The sequence below is a fragment of the Dasypus novemcinctus genome, chromosome 13 (assembly GCF_030445035.2).
Source record: "Dasypus novemcinctus isolate mDasNov1 chromosome 13, mDasNov1.1.hap2, whole genome shotgun sequence".
Lineage (NCBI taxonomy): Eukaryota > Metazoa > Chordata > Mammalia > Cingulata > Dasypodidae > Dasypus > Dasypus novemcinctus.
This window is the reverse complement of record NC_080685.1, coordinates 6,209,771-6,227,691: the sequence shown is the minus strand read 5'-3', so window position 1 is coordinate 6,227,691 and position 17,921 is coordinate 6,209,771. Positions and strand designations below refer to the sequence as shown.

Below are 17,921 nucleotides of genomic sequence, written 5' to 3'. Positions count from 1 at the left end.
GGCAGCATCAAGCAATCAAGTGCCAAGACCAAATCCATATTCAGTAGATAATTCCGAAGCTCATGAGACATCCATCTTCTAGAGGAGCAAAAATTCATATGGCTCAGATGAACAAAAGAACCTTACTCCCTCAATGCATACGATCACAAATACACTTTTATGCTGCAAGTTTTATAAGATTTGGGGTCAATTAAAAACCCATTCACTCAATAAGTAAGTATTGAAGAGTTGAAAGTTAGAGAGAGAAAGGACACAGAGGGGGAGGGCAAGGTTGCTAGGGTTTTAGCAAGGCATTGTTACAAAGGGAGTTTTCTTGTTGGGTTTAGCCTAAACATATTGTTACTTACCCATATCGCTGTCCTAGACCTGCTTCTAGTCAGGGACGTTGACTTCCGCTTAGCACACTCAAAAAAGACCAAAGTACACAAACTAGACCTGCTACAGATTAATTCACAGAAGAAAGTTTTCCTTTTCTATAATTTGGTTTTTCTTGTCTTCCATCCCAGGCAGCATCTTTTAGAATCAGTATACCTGGAAGCCAAAACAGCAACTAAATGGTTGCTTGGTGAGCATGAAATTGGAGCAAAGGAAAGAGAGAGCCTTGTGGAATATTCTACCTAGGTTTGATGGAATCCATATCATTACCCAATGACTGGAAAACTTGCGTTCCAGAATTTATTTACTAAATGAACATTTCCAGCATTAGGCTTTTGAACTTTATTCTTCTATGCTGACCAACCAGGCCTACTGATCATACACTCTTTATCCAAAGATGGAAATTTAGAATTGTGTTCCCAACTAGGAAGTTACCAAATCCCTAGTACTTCCTCCCTGGTCTTCTTGGAGCTTGTGAGTTTTACAAAGCACTTAAATTACACATTTAAACTCAATCTCTTGGAATTCCCCTACAGCTGGCTGACTAAATCCTCTCTTTGTGGATTTTACTGGTTTAACTTTCAGCAGTTCATGCATCTCCAAGTTAATAATAACTGCTCCTGAAGTCACCATATTCCTTTGTGCCTTTATTTCAGTTAAGAGTCTTTTAGTTGCAAGGAACAGAGACACAGGATTAGTTCAGGAAAGGAAGTGGGGATAGAGAGAAGATAGAATTGTAGCTTAGGGATGGGAGAGCTATGTAGGAAGCCAAGAACAGGAACCAAAGGTTGACCTGGCCTCATAAAGAAGCTGCCCAAGGGAACTCAACAGCAAAATTTTGTCTTCTCTCTAGTGTTCCACCACTAAAGGAATTCAATTACCTCATAGTTGCTCTCTTCTCCTCTTGCTGAACCTGGCTTTGCCAGCATCTACTTGGTCCATCTTCTCTCATGATCATAGCTTTTGCTTCTTCACGATTTGAACTTACCATGATCCTTCATGGTTTTGACTTCATCTTATTACCTTTCTCATTTTTTTTCCATTCCACTGCTAATGGCTAACTCTCTTATTATTTTCCCAATTCAAATTTCTAAAAGCAAGTATTTGGTCCAGCTCACTTTCTTTGGCATCTTTCTTTCCTTTCACATTTAGTCAGTCCCTAAGTACCTTGAGATAGGTGCCTGCTCAGAATCCCGTAAGCCACAGCTGATGACAACATTCCTACATGGTGGGTGTAACTTGGCAGCTGAAGACTGACTCATCTATAGGGATAGAGAGAAGAACTGGTTTCCTTAGCAAAGCAAGGATCACAATTGTCCAGTTTAGGAATTTGCATACATTAGCTAATTTAACCCTTCCCCAAAATATATGGGGTTATAGTATTCCTTTTTATAGAGAAAAGAGATTTAGGCTTAATAAGATCAAGTAATTTGCCCCAAAAAATGCAACTTGTAGTGGCAGAAAGAGTACTCCAGTAGAGATGAGTCCTCAAAGCCTAACAGTCCAAGTTTTTATGACGATAAGAGAACTGTATTTTCCAAAAGAGTGAAGATAGTTTGTTCCCATGACTTTTGAGCACATACTAAGGGTGCATTCTAGAACAATTGTTAAAATTTTCTAAGTGCTTTCCAGGCACTGCTCCAAGTGTTTTAAATGGATTATCTGATTGAGCCTTTATAGCAGCCTGTGAAGGAGATGAAGGAGGTGGTCTTATCCCCATTCTACAGATGAAACCTGAGGCACGAAAGGAAACAGAGGGTCAGACAAGGAAAGAGACTGACTTGTTAAATGGTAGACTGTGACTCAAAGCCAAAGTTGACTAAATTCAAACACTGTGTAGTTACACTAGAGGCAATAGTGATCGAGGGGGACACCTCAATCAATGAGCGGCAACAAGGATTCAGGGAGGCCAATCTGGATTCCATGTTAGAGTTAATGACTGTGAAAATTAGGCTAAATGGGATAATTCAAGAAGTTTGGAGATCTTTTCTGTACATATACTCTCACACCTTTTATTCTCCCCACTTCCCAAATCTCCCCCAAAAGGGTAACTAACTCTTCTGTCTGGAAGAGTTTTAATCCCCTTTGTATGTGCCGGGTCTGCCTCTGAGACTATAAAAAATATTCTGCAGCCCAGGAGGGACAGACATTGACCAGAAATCAGGAAGAGGATGTGACTAGTACGAGAGCAATCACAGCTGCTGGAGAGCAGAGGCCCACGGGACTTGGGCTGAAAGGATTCCAGTCTTCCTCCATCCCATCTGTATTCCACATGATTTGGAATGCTTGTCCAATATCATCTTCAATCAGAAGTGTGAGTCAGTCCATTCAATTTTTATTGATCATTAAATAGGCGCTTGGCACCAACCAAGTATTTGGAAGACAAAGAAAGATAAATGGCTGTAAGTCTGGAAGAGAGACTTGAACTGCTGGTAGTTAATGGCAAAGGGCCATCCTGTCCCAGATAGGAGAGGGGGAAGGGTGTGCTGAGTATTCACAGCTTCCAGTGGCTCCCCCAGTGCTTTATGCCTCCAACTGAGCCTGAGTAATGCCTGCCTTAGTGGTTAGTAGGTCATGTATGTGTCCATCATCCTCACAGACTATGAGCTCCTCAGGATCAGCATCCATGCACCTAAGACAAAAGCAATATTCAGTAAGTGCTTCTTGAATTGCCTTATTTCTATTGTCCTTCAATATGTAGGTGGCAAAATCCAGATGCAGATGAGAGCCAACTTCAGTCTCCTCCCCTTGCAGCCCTATAGATGATGCTTCCCAGCTTTGGGAGCCTGGGGTAGCTTGACTCTCTCCCCAAGGAGCTGAGTTCCACAGCTCCAGCATTTCTAAGCTCTTTTCCAGATTTCCTACCCCCTGACTCCCTCCCTTTCCTGGTCCCTAGGAAGATTCTGCCTTCTAGCTTTATTGCATGCTTAACTGCTTTTGAACCAGCAGAGGGTAAGTCTGTATCCCCTTGGTTCCTACTTCTCCTCCATTTTAGGTAAGAACCCACCCCCAAACTATGAGATAAATTGTTCCTGGTTCAGTGATATAGTTTGCAAGGATGCATGTTATTTGAAACCTCATAAACTCTCTACCTGCTTTATATTTACCCAGAGAACAAGGGAGGATCTGTGAGACAAGCTAAGTGTTTAATCCTGGTGGGAAGGTCAGTCCCAGCACCCAGGGAACTATGAGCAATGTGATGCAGCTTTCCTTGGTTTTCTTCCTCCACTTCTTGTATTTCATAAAGGGGTACATCTGTGGTGGGGCGCTAATAACTTCTTCTGTCCTTGATATTTCCCCCCATGTTTCTTGTAGATCTGAATATGACCTGGGGCAGGAAAGGAGAAGGTGTAAAGCCAGTTGCTGTTCCAAACTTCTGTTGCTGATTTTAGACCTGCCTTAGGCTTTTGCTTCATCTTTCCTTTCTTTCCCATCCATTTTCACAATATATCCCATCCCTAAAAATGCATTGCAGAAAAAGGATTGTGGAAAGATGGCATCAGATTAGGCAGACAAGGCTCACAAAAACAATGGAAAGGCAGCGGACTTGGCCCAGTGGTTAGGGCGTCCGTCTACCACATGGGAGGTCCGTGGTTCAAACCCCGGGCCTCCTTGACCCGTGTGGAGCTGGCCCATGCGCAGTGCTGATGCACGCAAGGAGTGCCCTGCCACGCAGGGGTGTCCCCCGGCGTAGGGGAGCCCCATGCGCAAGGAATGCACCCAGTAAGGACAGCCGCCCAGGGCGAAAGAAAGTGCAGCCTGACGCAACAAAAAGAAACACAGATTCCTGTGCTGCTGACTACAGAAGCAGACAAAGAAGATGGCAGCAAATAGACACAGAGAACAGACAACTGGGGTGGGGGGGAAGTGGAGAGAAATAAATAAATAAATCTTTAAAAAAAAAAAAAACAATGGAGAAAGAGCTAAAAGCTGCCCGAGAGACATGCTCTGGGGGCCAGCAGACCAGGACAGTGCTTCACAACTCCCAGGAGGGTGAAGGACAGAGAGATGAAAGACCTACAACAACAAACTGTGGATTACTAAACCTCCCAGCTGCCAGGAAGGGCTCCCCTCCCCCACCCCTGACATAATAAGTGGGGAAAAACCCCTAGCTCATTGCAGCTGACTGAGAGAGGGGCAGGCCTCTTCCTTCCTGTCTGCTGTTACAAGGGAAAAGGGAGGAGGAGTTGGGGGGCTTTTCTTCAGTGAGTTTCGACAGCATAGTCTGCTCTGAATTGTGGTTCCTGCCAGACTAAAACAAAGGAAAACTGAGAGAATCACTTCCGTGGAAAGGAGTAGCAACAAGTGCCATCTGCTGGCCCATCTGGAAATTGCGTGGACAAAAACTGCAATTGGGTCTCTCTGTTCCCTAACTTCTGGGGGAAAATCTGTGCCCCAATAGTGAGTCCTGGCTTGATTTTGAAAACTTAAGCTAGACAATTTTATTTATTTATTTTCTAAGCACAAAATAATACTGAAAATTTTATTATTTTTAATAACAATAAATCATTCAACCTTTTTTCACCGTTTTTATGAAGTTTTTGTTGTAAAGATCAAATTTATTTCAAAAGTATTCATGTAAACCAATCAGATATTAATAAAGCTTTTATAATGAGCTTCCCAAATCTTTTTAATATCTACCTTCTTTCTTGGGTCGAACAGTAGTATTACTATAATATTATGTGTTCTTATTCTTATTAAAATTAGTTGTTTTCAGGATTAATGGCTATTAGCAAATCTTGATTTTTATTATCTGCTAAGATAGAGACATGATAGTTAAAGTTATTTTTCAGTTGTTTGTGAACTATTTTATAGTAAAAAAAAAAAAACTGGGGGGAATGGGTGTAGCTCAGTGGTTGAGCACCTTCTTCCCAAGTACGAGGCCCCAGGCTCAATCCCCAGCACCTCCTAAAAAAAATATAATCTTCAGTCTTCAACTGAACTTTGTACTATAAGTTTTTTTATTTTAATGATATTTACATAATAAATATTAATCGTAATCACTAAGTTCTTCTTCATCACTGAAATATGTGCTTTTCTTTATCCTTGGGCATCTTGAATCATCTGAGGTTAAGGGGTCCCCTGAGCTGGGTTTCCATCTTTTCTGTTCTTCTTCAATTTTGGCTTGCTGGAAAGCTACCGCCTGACCGAGACTGTCAAGAGCAGGCTCCTCCCCTTCATCTTCACTTTCTTCTACTTCCTCAATTTCTTCTTCTGGTTCAGGAATTTTCTTTTTTTTTCTTTTTCTCTTTATTCTTTAGAGGTTCACGTTCTCCCAGAATATTTTTAGGACAGGCATAACTTAAGTGCCCACTTTACCCACATTCATAACACTTAGATTTATCAAAGTAGTTTCGCCTTCGGATGAACTCAGCTGCTCTTCCATTGTCAATAGCAATGCTTGCTTTTATCACTCTACCAAATAACTGTTGTTTATTGCTCTTGTACAGTTTTGAGCAGATTCTTTATCCAAAAATAAAATAAATGCAACCCCTTTACTCTTCCTTGTATCTTTATCTTTCATTATAGTAACCTTTACAACTTTGCCATACTTGGAAAATATCTGATATAAGTCATTGTTTGTTAGGGAAAAGGGCAAGTTGGATACATACACTGTACTTTTACTTGGAGCCAATCCACCACTCATTCCTTCAGGTGAGTCTTGTCCGAGAGACCAGAAGAGTGCGAGCCCTTGGCCCAGCTGGGGCTCAACCCCGACTATTTATCGCCCCACGCGGCAGCTTTGGCATCACGAGTCCCAGGAGGGTGCAGGCACCAAAGTCGAGAGGATGACAGTGCCTCTGTCTCTCCCCTACTGCAGTCGGATGCGCCTCAGATGCGGTCAGAGTCCCCAACCCAGAGGCGGGCCCAGAAGTGGACTGGCTGGGCAATTTTAAAGACTTAGATAAGTTGAACCAAATATCAAAGAAGAGCTGTGAAAAAATTATAACAGGCAAGAAAGAGAAATTGGCCATCAGAGTAATTCACTAACATATTTAGATGCCTAGACATCAGCAAAAAGTTACAAGCCATGCTAGGAAACAGGAAGAGATGGCCCAGCCAAAGGAACAAACCAAATATCTTAAAGAGATATAGGATTTAAGACAATTAATCATTGATAATCATACAACACTCCTAAATCGATTGAAAAAAGTTGAAAGAAAATATGACTAAAGAGATAAAGGATATTAAGAAGATACTGGGTGAGCATAAAAAACAATTTAAAAGTCCACAAAGAAAAGTAACAGATCTTAATGGAATGAAAGACATGATGAATGAGATTAAAAATACATTCGAGGCACATAAGAGCAGATTTGAATTGCTCAAAGACAGAATTAGTGATTTTGAAGACCAAACATCTGAACTGGAAAAGACAGGAGAACAGAAATAAGAGAATGGAAAAAATGGAGCAGGATCTCAGGGAACTGAATGACAATGTGAAATGCAAAAACATATGCATTATTAGTGTCCAGAAGGAGAAGAAAAGAGAAAAGGGCAGAAAGAATATTTGAGGAAATAAGGACTGAAAACTTCTCTACCCTTATGAAAGACATAAATATCAATATCAAAGAAGGACAATGCCCCCCAAACAGTACAAATATGAATAAACCTATGCAAGATGCCTACTATTAAGAATGACAAATATGAGAGATAAAGAGAAGATTCTGAAAGCAGCAAGAGAAAAGCAAAGCATAGCACACAAGGAAACCTCAATAAGATTCAGTGCTGGCCTCTCATCAGAAACCATGGAGGAGAGAAGAAAGTGGTATGATGTATTTATGGAACTGAAAGAGAAGAACTGCCATCCAAGAATTCTGTATCCAGCAAAACTGTCCTTCAAAGATGAGGATGAGTTCAAAGCCTTCACAGAAAAACAAAAACTGATAGAATATGTTACCAAAGGACCAGAATCACAAGATAAACCAAAGAGAGAGCTACATACTGAAAGGTAAAAACAAGGGCAAGAGACTTGGAGAAGAATGTAGAAATGAAGATTATTGGAAAGAGTAAATTAAAGGGTAAAAAGATAGATAATAATACAATATGACAACAGAAAACCAAAGTCAGAATGAATGAAGTAAGTCATGCCTTTACAGTAATAACATTGAATGTCAATGGCTTGAACTCCCCAAGCAAAAGGCATGAGGCACACACTGGAAAAGCTGAAGGGAGGAACAGGTGTCTCTACAATAATAGGTGGGGACTTCAATACCACTCTCAGTACTGGATAAAACATATGGACAAAGGATAAATAAAGAAACAGAGGGCTGGAATAATATGATAAATGAACTAGACCTAACAGATATCTATAGAGCATTGCACCCCAAGACAGCAGGATATATATTCTTTTCAAGTGCCCATGAATCCTTCTCAAAGATAGACCATATTTTGGGTCACAAGACAAGTCTCAATAAATTTAAAAAGATTGAAATTATGTAAAACACTTTCTATGATCATAATGGAATGAAGCTAGAAATCAATAATGGATGGAAAAAGGGAAAATTCATAAATAGATGGAGATTAAACAGCACATGCTTAAATAATCAGTTGGTCAAAGAAGAAATTGCAAGAGAATTCAGGAAATATCTTGAGATGAATGAAAATGAGAATACAACATATCAAAACCTATGGGACACCACAAAGTTAGTGCTGAGAGGGAAATTTATAGCCCTCAAGGCTTACATTAAAAAGAAGAAAGTGCTAAAATTGAAGTCCTAACTGCATATCTGGAAGTACTGAAAAAAGAACAGCAAACTAATCCCAAACCAAGCTGAAGAAATAAATAGTAAAGATCAGAGCAGAAATAAATGAGAGCATAAAAACAATAGAGAGAATCAACAAAACCAAAAGTTGGTTCTTTGGGAAGATCAACAAAATTGACAAACCCTTGGCTAGACTAAAAGGAAAAAAAAGAAAAAACACAAATAAATTAAATCATAAATGGAAGGGGGGACATTACCACTGACCCCACAGAAATAAGAGAGGTCATAGAAGATACTATGAACAACTGTATGCCAAAAACTAGAAAATGTAGATGAGATAGACAAATTCCTAGAAACACACAAACCACCTACACTGATGCTAGAAGAAATAGAAGACCTCAACAAACCAATCACAAGTGAAGAGATTCAAACAGTCATCAAAAACCTCCCAATGAATAAAAGCCCAGGACCAGATGGCTTCACAGGTGAGTTCGACCAATCATTCAAAGATGACCTAATACCAATCTTGCTCAAGCTCTTTGAAAAAATTGAACAGGAAAGAATGGTACAAAACTCATTCTCTGAAGCCAACATCTCACTAATACCAAAACCAGATAAAGATACTCTGAAAAACGAAAATTACAGACTAGTATCTCTAATGAATATAGATGCAAAACTCAACAAAATACTTGCAAACAGAATCCAAAGCACATGAAAAGAATTATACACCACAATCAAGTGGGTTTTATCCCAGGTATGCAAGGTGGTTCAACATAAGAAAATCAATTAGTTTAATAAATCACATTGATAAATTGAAGAAGAAAAATCATATTCTCTCTTAATGCAAAAAAGGTGTTTGACAAAATACAGCACCCTTCTTGATAAAAACACTCAAAAAGATAAGACTAGAAGAGCGGCGGACTTGGCCCAGTGGTTAGGGCATCCGTCTACCACATGGGAGGTCCGCTGTTCAAACCCCGGTCCTCCTTGACCCGTGTGCAGCTGGCCCATGTGCAGTGCTGATGCGTGCAAGGAGTGCCATGCCACGCAGGGATGTCCCCCGTGTAGGGGAGCCCCATGCTCAAGGAGTGCACCCCGTAAGGAGAGCCACCCAGTGCGAAAGAAAGTGCAGCCTGCCCAAGAATGGTGCCATACACACACAGAGAGCTGACACAACAAGATGACACAACAAAAAGAAACACAGATTCCCGTGCCACTGACAACAACAGAAGCGGACAAAAAAGATGCAGCAAATAGACACAGAGAACAGACAACCGGGGTGGGGGTGGGGGGAAAGGGGGAAGAAATAAAAAAATAAATAAATCTTTTTTAAAAAAAAGACTAGAAGAAACTTTCTCAATATGGTAAAGTGCATTTATGAAAAACCTATAGCTAGCATTATACTCAATGGTGAAAGACTGAAAGCTTTCCCACTGACAGGAACAAGACTGTCACCATTTTTATTCAATATTGTGCTAGAAGTTCTAGCTAGAGGAATTAGGTAGACAAATAAAAGGCACCCAAATAGGAAAGGAAGAAGTAAAACTTTCACCCTTTGCTGATGACCTGCTCATATATCTAGAAAATCCTGGAAAATCCACAACAAAGCTACTAGAATTAATAGATGGGTTCACAAAGTGATGGGATACAAAATTAATGCACAAAAATCAATAGCATTTCTATACAATACTTATGTGCAATCTGATTTCTGAGGAAATTGGAAAAAAAATTCCATTTTTAATAGCAACTAAAACAATCAAATATTTAGAAATAAACTTAACTAAAGATATAAAGTACAAAACACTGCTGGAAGAAACCAAGGAAGACTTAAATAAATGGAAGAATATTCCATGTTCATGGATTAGAAGACTAAATATCATTAAGATGTCAATTCTACTCAAACTGATTCACAGATTCAACGCAATCCCATTAAAAATCCCAACAGCCTTTCTTGCAGAAATTGAAAAAACCAATAATCAAATTTATCTGGAAGGGTAAGGGGCCCAAAATAGTAAAAAATGTCTTAAAAAAGAAGAATGAAATTGGAGGACTCTTACTTCTGACTCTAAAACATTTAAAACATATTACTTAGCTACAGTGGTAAAAACAGCATGGTACTGTCATAAGGACAGACAGATTGACTAATGGAACCAAATCTAGAATGCAGAAATAGACCCTCACATCTATAGTTAAGTGATTTATGACAAGACTGTTAAGCCCTCCCACCTGTGCCAGAACAGTCTATTCAACAGTTGGTGCTGGGAGAACTGAATATCCATATCTAAAAGAAAGAAAGAAGACCACTATCTCACACCTTACACAAAAATTAATTCAAAATGATCAAGGTCCTAATTATGAAAACAACAACCATAAAACTTCTAGAAGAAAATGTAGGAAAACATCTTCAAGATCTTGTAGTAGGCAGTAGTTTCTTAAACCTTATACCCAAAGCACGAACAACAAGAGAAAAAATAGATAAATGGGACCTTCTCAAAATTCAACGCGCTCGCACCTCAAAGGATTTTCTCAAAAGGGTGAAAAGGCAGCCAACTCAATGGGAGAAAATATTTGGCAATCACATATCTGGTAAGGGTTTAATATTCACGATATATAAGGAGGTCATACAACTCAACAATATAAAGACAAACTACCTGATTAAAAAATGGGCAAAAGACTCAAAAAGACAAACTGTCAAGAAGAAATACAAATGGTAAAGAAACACATGAAAAAATGTTCAACATCACTAGTGGTTAGGGAAATGCAAATCAAAACTACAAGGAGCTATCCTTTCACATCTATTAGACTGGCTGCTATCAAAAAGTTGGAAACCTGTAAATGATGGAGAGGATGTGGAGAGATAGGAAGGTTTATTCACTGTTGGTAAGAATGTAGTCCTCTTCCACTGTGGAGGACTCTTTGGCAGTTCCTGAGGAGGTTGAATATAGATTTGCCTTGGGACCTGGTATTACCATTACCAGGTATACACCCAGAAGAACTGAGAGCAGTGACATGAATAGACATCTGCTACGGATCTCCATAGTAGCAATATTCATGATAGCCAAAAGTTGGAAACAACCCAGGTGTCCATCAACTGATGAATGGATAAATAAATTGTGGAGTATAAGCATGATGGAATATTATGCAGTGGTAAGAAGAAATGAAGTCATGAAACATATGGCAATTCATGGATGAGCCTGGAGGACATTATATTGAGTGAAGCAAGCAGGCACAAAAGGAAAAATACTGTATGATTGTCCTATTATGAACTAAATACATTATGTGAAATATAAATATATTATGTGAAATATGAATATGAGTAGAATTGCATATATAAGACTGTTTTTCTTTGAAGTTGAACAAATGTAGGTTAATACTACCAAATGTTAGTATCAGATTAAAAGAATATATTGTACTAAGTGAAGGAGACCAGACACAGAGTACTACATATTGTATGATTTCATTTATATAAAATGTAAATATAAATGAATTTATAAAGATGAAATTAGATTAGTAGTTATGTAGGGCTGGGAAGGAATGCTAAGAGGTGTGGGGTCTTTCTTTCTGGAGTAATAAAATTGTTCTAAAATTTGTGAGATGATGAATGCCCAACATTGTGATTATACGAACAGCCATTGAGTATACACTCTGGATAGGTCATTTGGTATGTGAATAAATCTCAATAAAACTGCTTAATAAACAAATAAATAATTGTGCAAGAAAAGCCAGAAATAGTAGCTATATACAGCAGGGGAATCAGAGAGAGATTGAGAGGTGAGGAATTTTTTTGTTTGTCTTATTTTTGTTTATTATTATTATTGAAATAGTCAAAATGCTCTAATGATGATTGAAGTGATGAATGCACAACTATGTGATTATACCAAATATCATTGATTGTACACTTTGGATGAATTGTATGTGTTATTAATAGGTATCAATAAAATTGATTTGTTTTAAAAAACGCAATGCGGCAGATGTCAAGGGCAGAGTGGTCATGGTTGGTGCCAGTCTTGGCCAAGTTTTAGAAGGCACTATGCATCAAGTATGTAGAGCAGTGGAAGGATTGATCTAATCTAATAACCTTACTTTACAGCTCAGAAAATTCCCAAGGCGCAACGAAGATCATGGAGAGAAGGAGATAAATCCAGTGCCTCTTGTTGCCAGTTTAGTCCCTGGTTGCTATGGTATAGTTGATGTTGGAAGGAAAATGAGAATTATCACGGCCATCTCAAGATCAGCCACAGGGCTGCAGATAAACATGGCTGCAGACAAGCAGAGGTTATTGGAGAAAGACAATAGCTCTTGTGCATCTGGAATTTTAGCTAAGGCTGAGGTTTAGTTGCCATATTTGTGTGTGTGCCATTTCTCCTCTCAGTATCTTAAACAGTGGGACACAGCAGGATTAATTTTCTTGCATATTAAAAACTCTTTCAGCTTTCAGACCACGGAGGTAATTGGTCAGGGCTTTGTTCCTGTACTGCACAGCAATACAGTTTCCATTTTACAGCTTTTGATACCTTGGGTTCAATAACGATCATAATAAATGATCCCCACGACTTTGCAGAGCTATCTACATATCGCCCAGCTGCTCTCTGAAGGAAGGAATTGACTTACTATAAATCCAAGTAATGGACAGCTGAGCAGTAAAACCAAGTCTCAAACCCTGAATGTCGTCATCCAGTGTCATCTAGCAAGGTGAGTGAGGAGACATATGGGAGGAATAAAGCGTGAGTTATGTTAACTTTGATACATGATGTGGGCGTTTTATTCACAGGTGTTTAAGGTACTTAGCTGCAATAGACAGAATAGCAAATATATTCTCACTTTCAGCCTTTCAAGTATTTTTTGGTTGAGAAAAACTTAACCAGAAATTAAATGCTATAGAAAAATTTAAATTCTTACCATAGTCCAAAGTTTGTCCTGAGCTGGGAGAGTTGCTCGGAAGCAATAATTTCGAGCTGTGCTCCTCAGAGGTTGTTTGGCTGGCATGGTGTGAGCAGGGGAAGAGAGAGGAGACAGGTTGCTGGACAGGCAGGGCTTCCGGCTCCAGCCAGTGCCCCAGTCAGGGGAGCTAAGGCTGTTTCCTCCCTCCCTCCCTTCCTTCCTCCCTCCCTTCCTTCCTTCTTTCCTTCCTTCCTTCCTCCTACTCTCCCTCGGCCCCTCTACCTGCTTCTCCTCATGGTTCTCTGTCTTCCTGCCTTTGAATAAAGGGGTTTCATTACTAAAAATAGTTTAATATAGTCCAGATACATGGGAGTATTTGAAAGTTGGGTTTATTGAAGTACAATTTGCACACAATAAAATATATGATTTTATGTATGCAATCTAATGATCTTTGACAAATATACACCATCTGGGAAACCACCAAGACAGTCGAGATATAGAAGACATCCATCATCCTAGAAATTTCCTCATGCTCCTTAGCAGTCAATTACTTAGCAGTCCCAGCTCCAGGCAACCACTGCGTTGCTATCTGGCATAATAATTTGGCTTTGCTAAAATGTCATTAGGAAATGGAATAAAAGCGTGCAGTCTTCTTTGTCTGGCATCTTTCACTTAGTATAATGTACTTTTGAGATTCATCCATATTGTTCCATGTTTGCTAAATCATGTTTTGTTGTATGGATATGCTGCAATGTATTAACCCATTTTCTTGTTAAAGGACAGTTGAGCTCTTCTAGTTATTTTGTCTGTTGTAAATAAAGCCACTTGAACACTTCCATACATGATTTTGCAAGGACATATCTTTTCCCTTCTTTGGAGTAATTAGCTAGGAGTAGCTTAATTGTGTATTTAATTTACCTTACTGTTCTCCAAAGTGACTGCACCACCGCTTGCTCCAAATTCTTGTCATCGTGTGGTATTGTCAGTCTTTTTATTTTAGTCACTGTATTGGATGTAGAATGGAACTCCATTTTGGTTTTAGTCTCTGTTTCCCTGTTGATTAGGCATGTTAAGTATCTTTTCATAGGCTTATATGCTTTGGGAAAGTGTCTTTTGTGATATATTCTGATGATAATAATTAATATTCTAATTATTATTATTGACTTGGAAGAGTTGTCTGAAAATATAAATGAAAAAAATGGGAGAATATATTCTCAATACATATATCTTAACAATGCTTTTGAAGAGGAGATTTTAAATGTTAATAAAGTTCAAAACATCAAAATTTTTCTTTTATGGTTCATACTTATTGCACCCTATCTAATGAATCCTGTATTTTAATTTCCTAGGCTGCTCAAGCAAATACCATGAAATGGTTTGGCTTAAACAGTGGGAATTTATTAGCTATGGTTTGAGGCTAAAAGAAAATCCAAATCGAGACCTCATCAAAGTGTTGCTTTCTCTTTTTCCCCTAAGACTGTGGCCTCCTGGGGCTGGCTGCTGGCGATCTCCGGTTCCTCTGTCACATGGCAAGGCACATGGCAGCATCTCCCGGTCCCTCCCATCTCTTCTGGGTTCTCCTGATGACCAGCTTCTGGCTGCATCTGTGTCTTCCTCTCCCTCTGTCTATTTCATTCTGCTTATGAAGGGGTCCAGTAACAGGATTAAGACCCATCCTGACTGAGCCAGGCCACACTTAAACTAAAGTAGCCTCACTAAATGTCCTATGTACAATGGGTTCGCACACTCACAGGAATGGATTAACTAGAAGAATCTGTTTTCCTGGGGGTACATACAGCTTCAAACCACCACATCTTGCCTAACCTAAAGTCACAAAGATTTTATTTTATTTTTTTCAAGATGTTTTGTAGTTTTACCTTACACATATATATCTGTGATCCATTTTTTATTTAATTTTTCTTGTATATTATGAAGTAAGGGTTGAAGGTTTTATTTTTCATACACATATGTCAAATTATTCCAACATAGTTTTGAAAAACCTATCTTTTCCCTATCAAATTACTTTGGCATCTTTGTCCAAAATCAATTGGCTTTATATATGTGTGCCTAACTTTGGATTTTGTAATTTGTTCCACTGGTCTATGTGTCTATGCATACACCACTGCCACACAACCTTGATTACTGTTGCTTTGTAGTAAGTCTTGAAATTAAGTGGTGGAAGTAAAAATTTTGGTCTTCTTTTTGGAAAATGCTTTGGCTATTCTAGGTCTTTTGCAAACCCATATACTGTTTAGAATCGGGTAGACAATATTTACAAAAATGTCTACTGGGATTTTTATTTGAATTGCTAAGTATCAATATCTTAACTACTTCCCATGCAGGAACATAGTGTATCTCTTTATCTATTTTCTTACATTTTTCTCGGCAATGTTTTGTAGTTTTCATTGTACAGGTCTTACACATATTTTATTAAATTTAATACTAAGTATTTAAAAATGATATTTTTAACATTTGAATTTCCAGGTGTTTGTAATAATGACACAGAAATATTATTTCTTTTTACTTATGGACCTTTTTTCCGGCAGACTTCTAAATTCACGTTAGTTCTAGTAGTTTCTTTGTAGCTTCCTTAGGATTTTTTATTTACATGTTTTTGTTGTCTACAAATAAACACAGTTTTACTTTTTTCTTTCCAGTATCAATTTGTTTTATTTCCTTTTCTTGCCATGCTGCACTGACTAGTTCTGCTAGCACCATGTCGAATAGAAGTAGAAAGAGTGGGAAATTTTGCCTTGTTCCTTATTTTAATTAAGTTTAATGCTGACTTAATTTTTTTCATACATGCTATGGCAGTTTGATATTATTTATGAATCCTATAGGATTGTGTTTGTAAACTGGTCTGTTCTGTGCATATTAGATTGTACTAAATTCAGAGGTTTCACTTTTACTTGATTAAATTATGATTAGGGTTTTGATTTGGCCACATCAGTAGGATATTGAGTCCCTGCCCCGTTGGTGACCAAGAACTCACAGAGAAAAAACATGGCAGAGGAGAGAGCTGGAGTTTTGATGCTGGAGCCCCAGGAAGTAAATACACAGAAGAACACAGAGGAATAGAGATGGCTCCACAGACATGGCAGAGGGCCCAGGAAGAGAAAGAGTCTGATAGTCTACAACTGACCTTGTGGAGAGACCAGAGGAGCCAAGCCCAGGAAGAAGTGAGTCTTGGGGAGAGAAGAGCCTTATATCAGCCTACAGCTGAGAACAGAAGAAGCTGGGACCATTGAGCCTGAAGAGGAAGGCTGAACCCTCTCAGAGACCGGCAGCCATCTTGCTGCAAAATGTGGCAACAGACTGTGGTGAGGGAAATAACTTACTCTTTATGACCTTGTGACTGTAAGCTTCTAACCCAAATAAATTCCCTTCATAAAAGCCAACTGATTTCTGGTATTTTGCATCAGCACCCCTTTGACTGACTAATATAGATGCCCATTATCAGGTTGAAGAGTTGCTCATCTCCTCCTACTTTGCTGAATGGGGATTTAATTTTATCACATGCTTTTTCTGATCTATTGAAATGATCTTTATTTTTCTCTTATCCCTTTAATATAGTGAATTGCTTGATTGATTTTTGTATGTTAAGCCAACCTTATATTCCTGGAATTAGTCCCCTTTGATCACAATGTATTAACTTTAGATATGTACTGCAGGATCCTATTTGCTAAAGTTTTGTGATACTGCTGGCCTCATAGGATGTGTTGGTGATTATTCCTTCTCTTTTATTTTCTGGAATAGTTTGTATTCAATTGGTATTATTTCTACTTTAACTGTTTGCTATACTTCACCACTAAAGTCAATCTGGGCCTGAAATTTCCATGTGGAAATGTTTTTTCCTAAAAATTAAATTTCTTTAAAAGATATAGAGATATTCAAGTTGTCTATTTCTGGTTGAGTAAGCCTTGATGTAAACCACCAGGATGTAACCATCTAATAAAAATTTCATTTAAGTTGTCAAGGTCATGGCATAAAGTTTATAATATTTACTTATTATCCATTTATTATCTTCACTCGAGTATTTATAAATCTTGACCAAAATTTACTTAGACATCCTTTCGTTCATTTGCCACATACTTCATGCTGAGTACTGAACTGTGGGGTACAGAACCATCCTTTCTCATCATTGAATCTTCCAATAATTCCATTTATTTGCCAATGGGGAAAATATCTGGTCAGATGCTAAAAAAAAACCTCAGGTCAATGACTCATCATTTGAGTCTGTAAGGAGGAAGGAAAGTCAAGCTATGAGAATCCTTCATATCCCAACCATTGGAAGTAGGCTGTTAGGAAACTGGTCTGTGGAAGAGTCAAGAAACTGGTGGAACCATGCACAGTGCCATGGCTGGTGGTAAGGAAGGAGTGTCTAATCCAACTTTATCATGGCAGTGAAAGGCTCTAGATGGCCTGTTATGCTACAGACAGATGGTGCTCAGTTTCATGAACTTAGGAGGGGTCGTTCGACAGAGACAGGCATATAGAAAGAGCAGGCAAGATCCAGGCAGAAGTGTCAGGATCACAGTCCAGTGGGTTTGCAGTCGAGAAAGAAAATGAATCTAACATGGAACTGCTCAGGGGCTAGTTAGTTTCCCAAGGCTTGACAGACATGCCAGCCTCCAAGGCTCATTTCAAGGGCCACAGTCTCCTTTACTATTCAGTTTCCTTCATTAATCTTCTGCAGCAGCAGAAATAGAATTAAGTGAAGATCCAAGGGATCTTGGATCTGAAAGAGCTGGTACTGAAGGAGCTTAAGAAATGCCAGCGATGGCTCCAGCTCACACTCATCTCTCTATCTTCCCTCCTGTCTTGAATTCTTATTTTAACCAATCGCCTGGCACTTCATGTTTGCTCTGCTCTATGTTGTTGACTCTTTATGAATGTTCAGTCTCTCCAGAGGGATTGTGAACCATAGAAGTTCCGGTTTGGGAGGGACCTTGGTAGCCAGAG

At 38.8% G+C, this 17,921-nt stretch overlaps 1 pseudogene; it reads right to left on the bottom strand.

Annotated features, from left to right (window-relative positions):
• Positions 1-5,365: 5,365 nt before the first annotated feature.
• On the bottom strand, positions 5,366-6,129 carry LOC101447269 (zinc finger CCHC-type and RNA-binding motif-containing protein 1 pseudogene; annotated as a pseudogene).
• Positions 6,130-17,921: the final 11,792 nt, after the last annotated feature.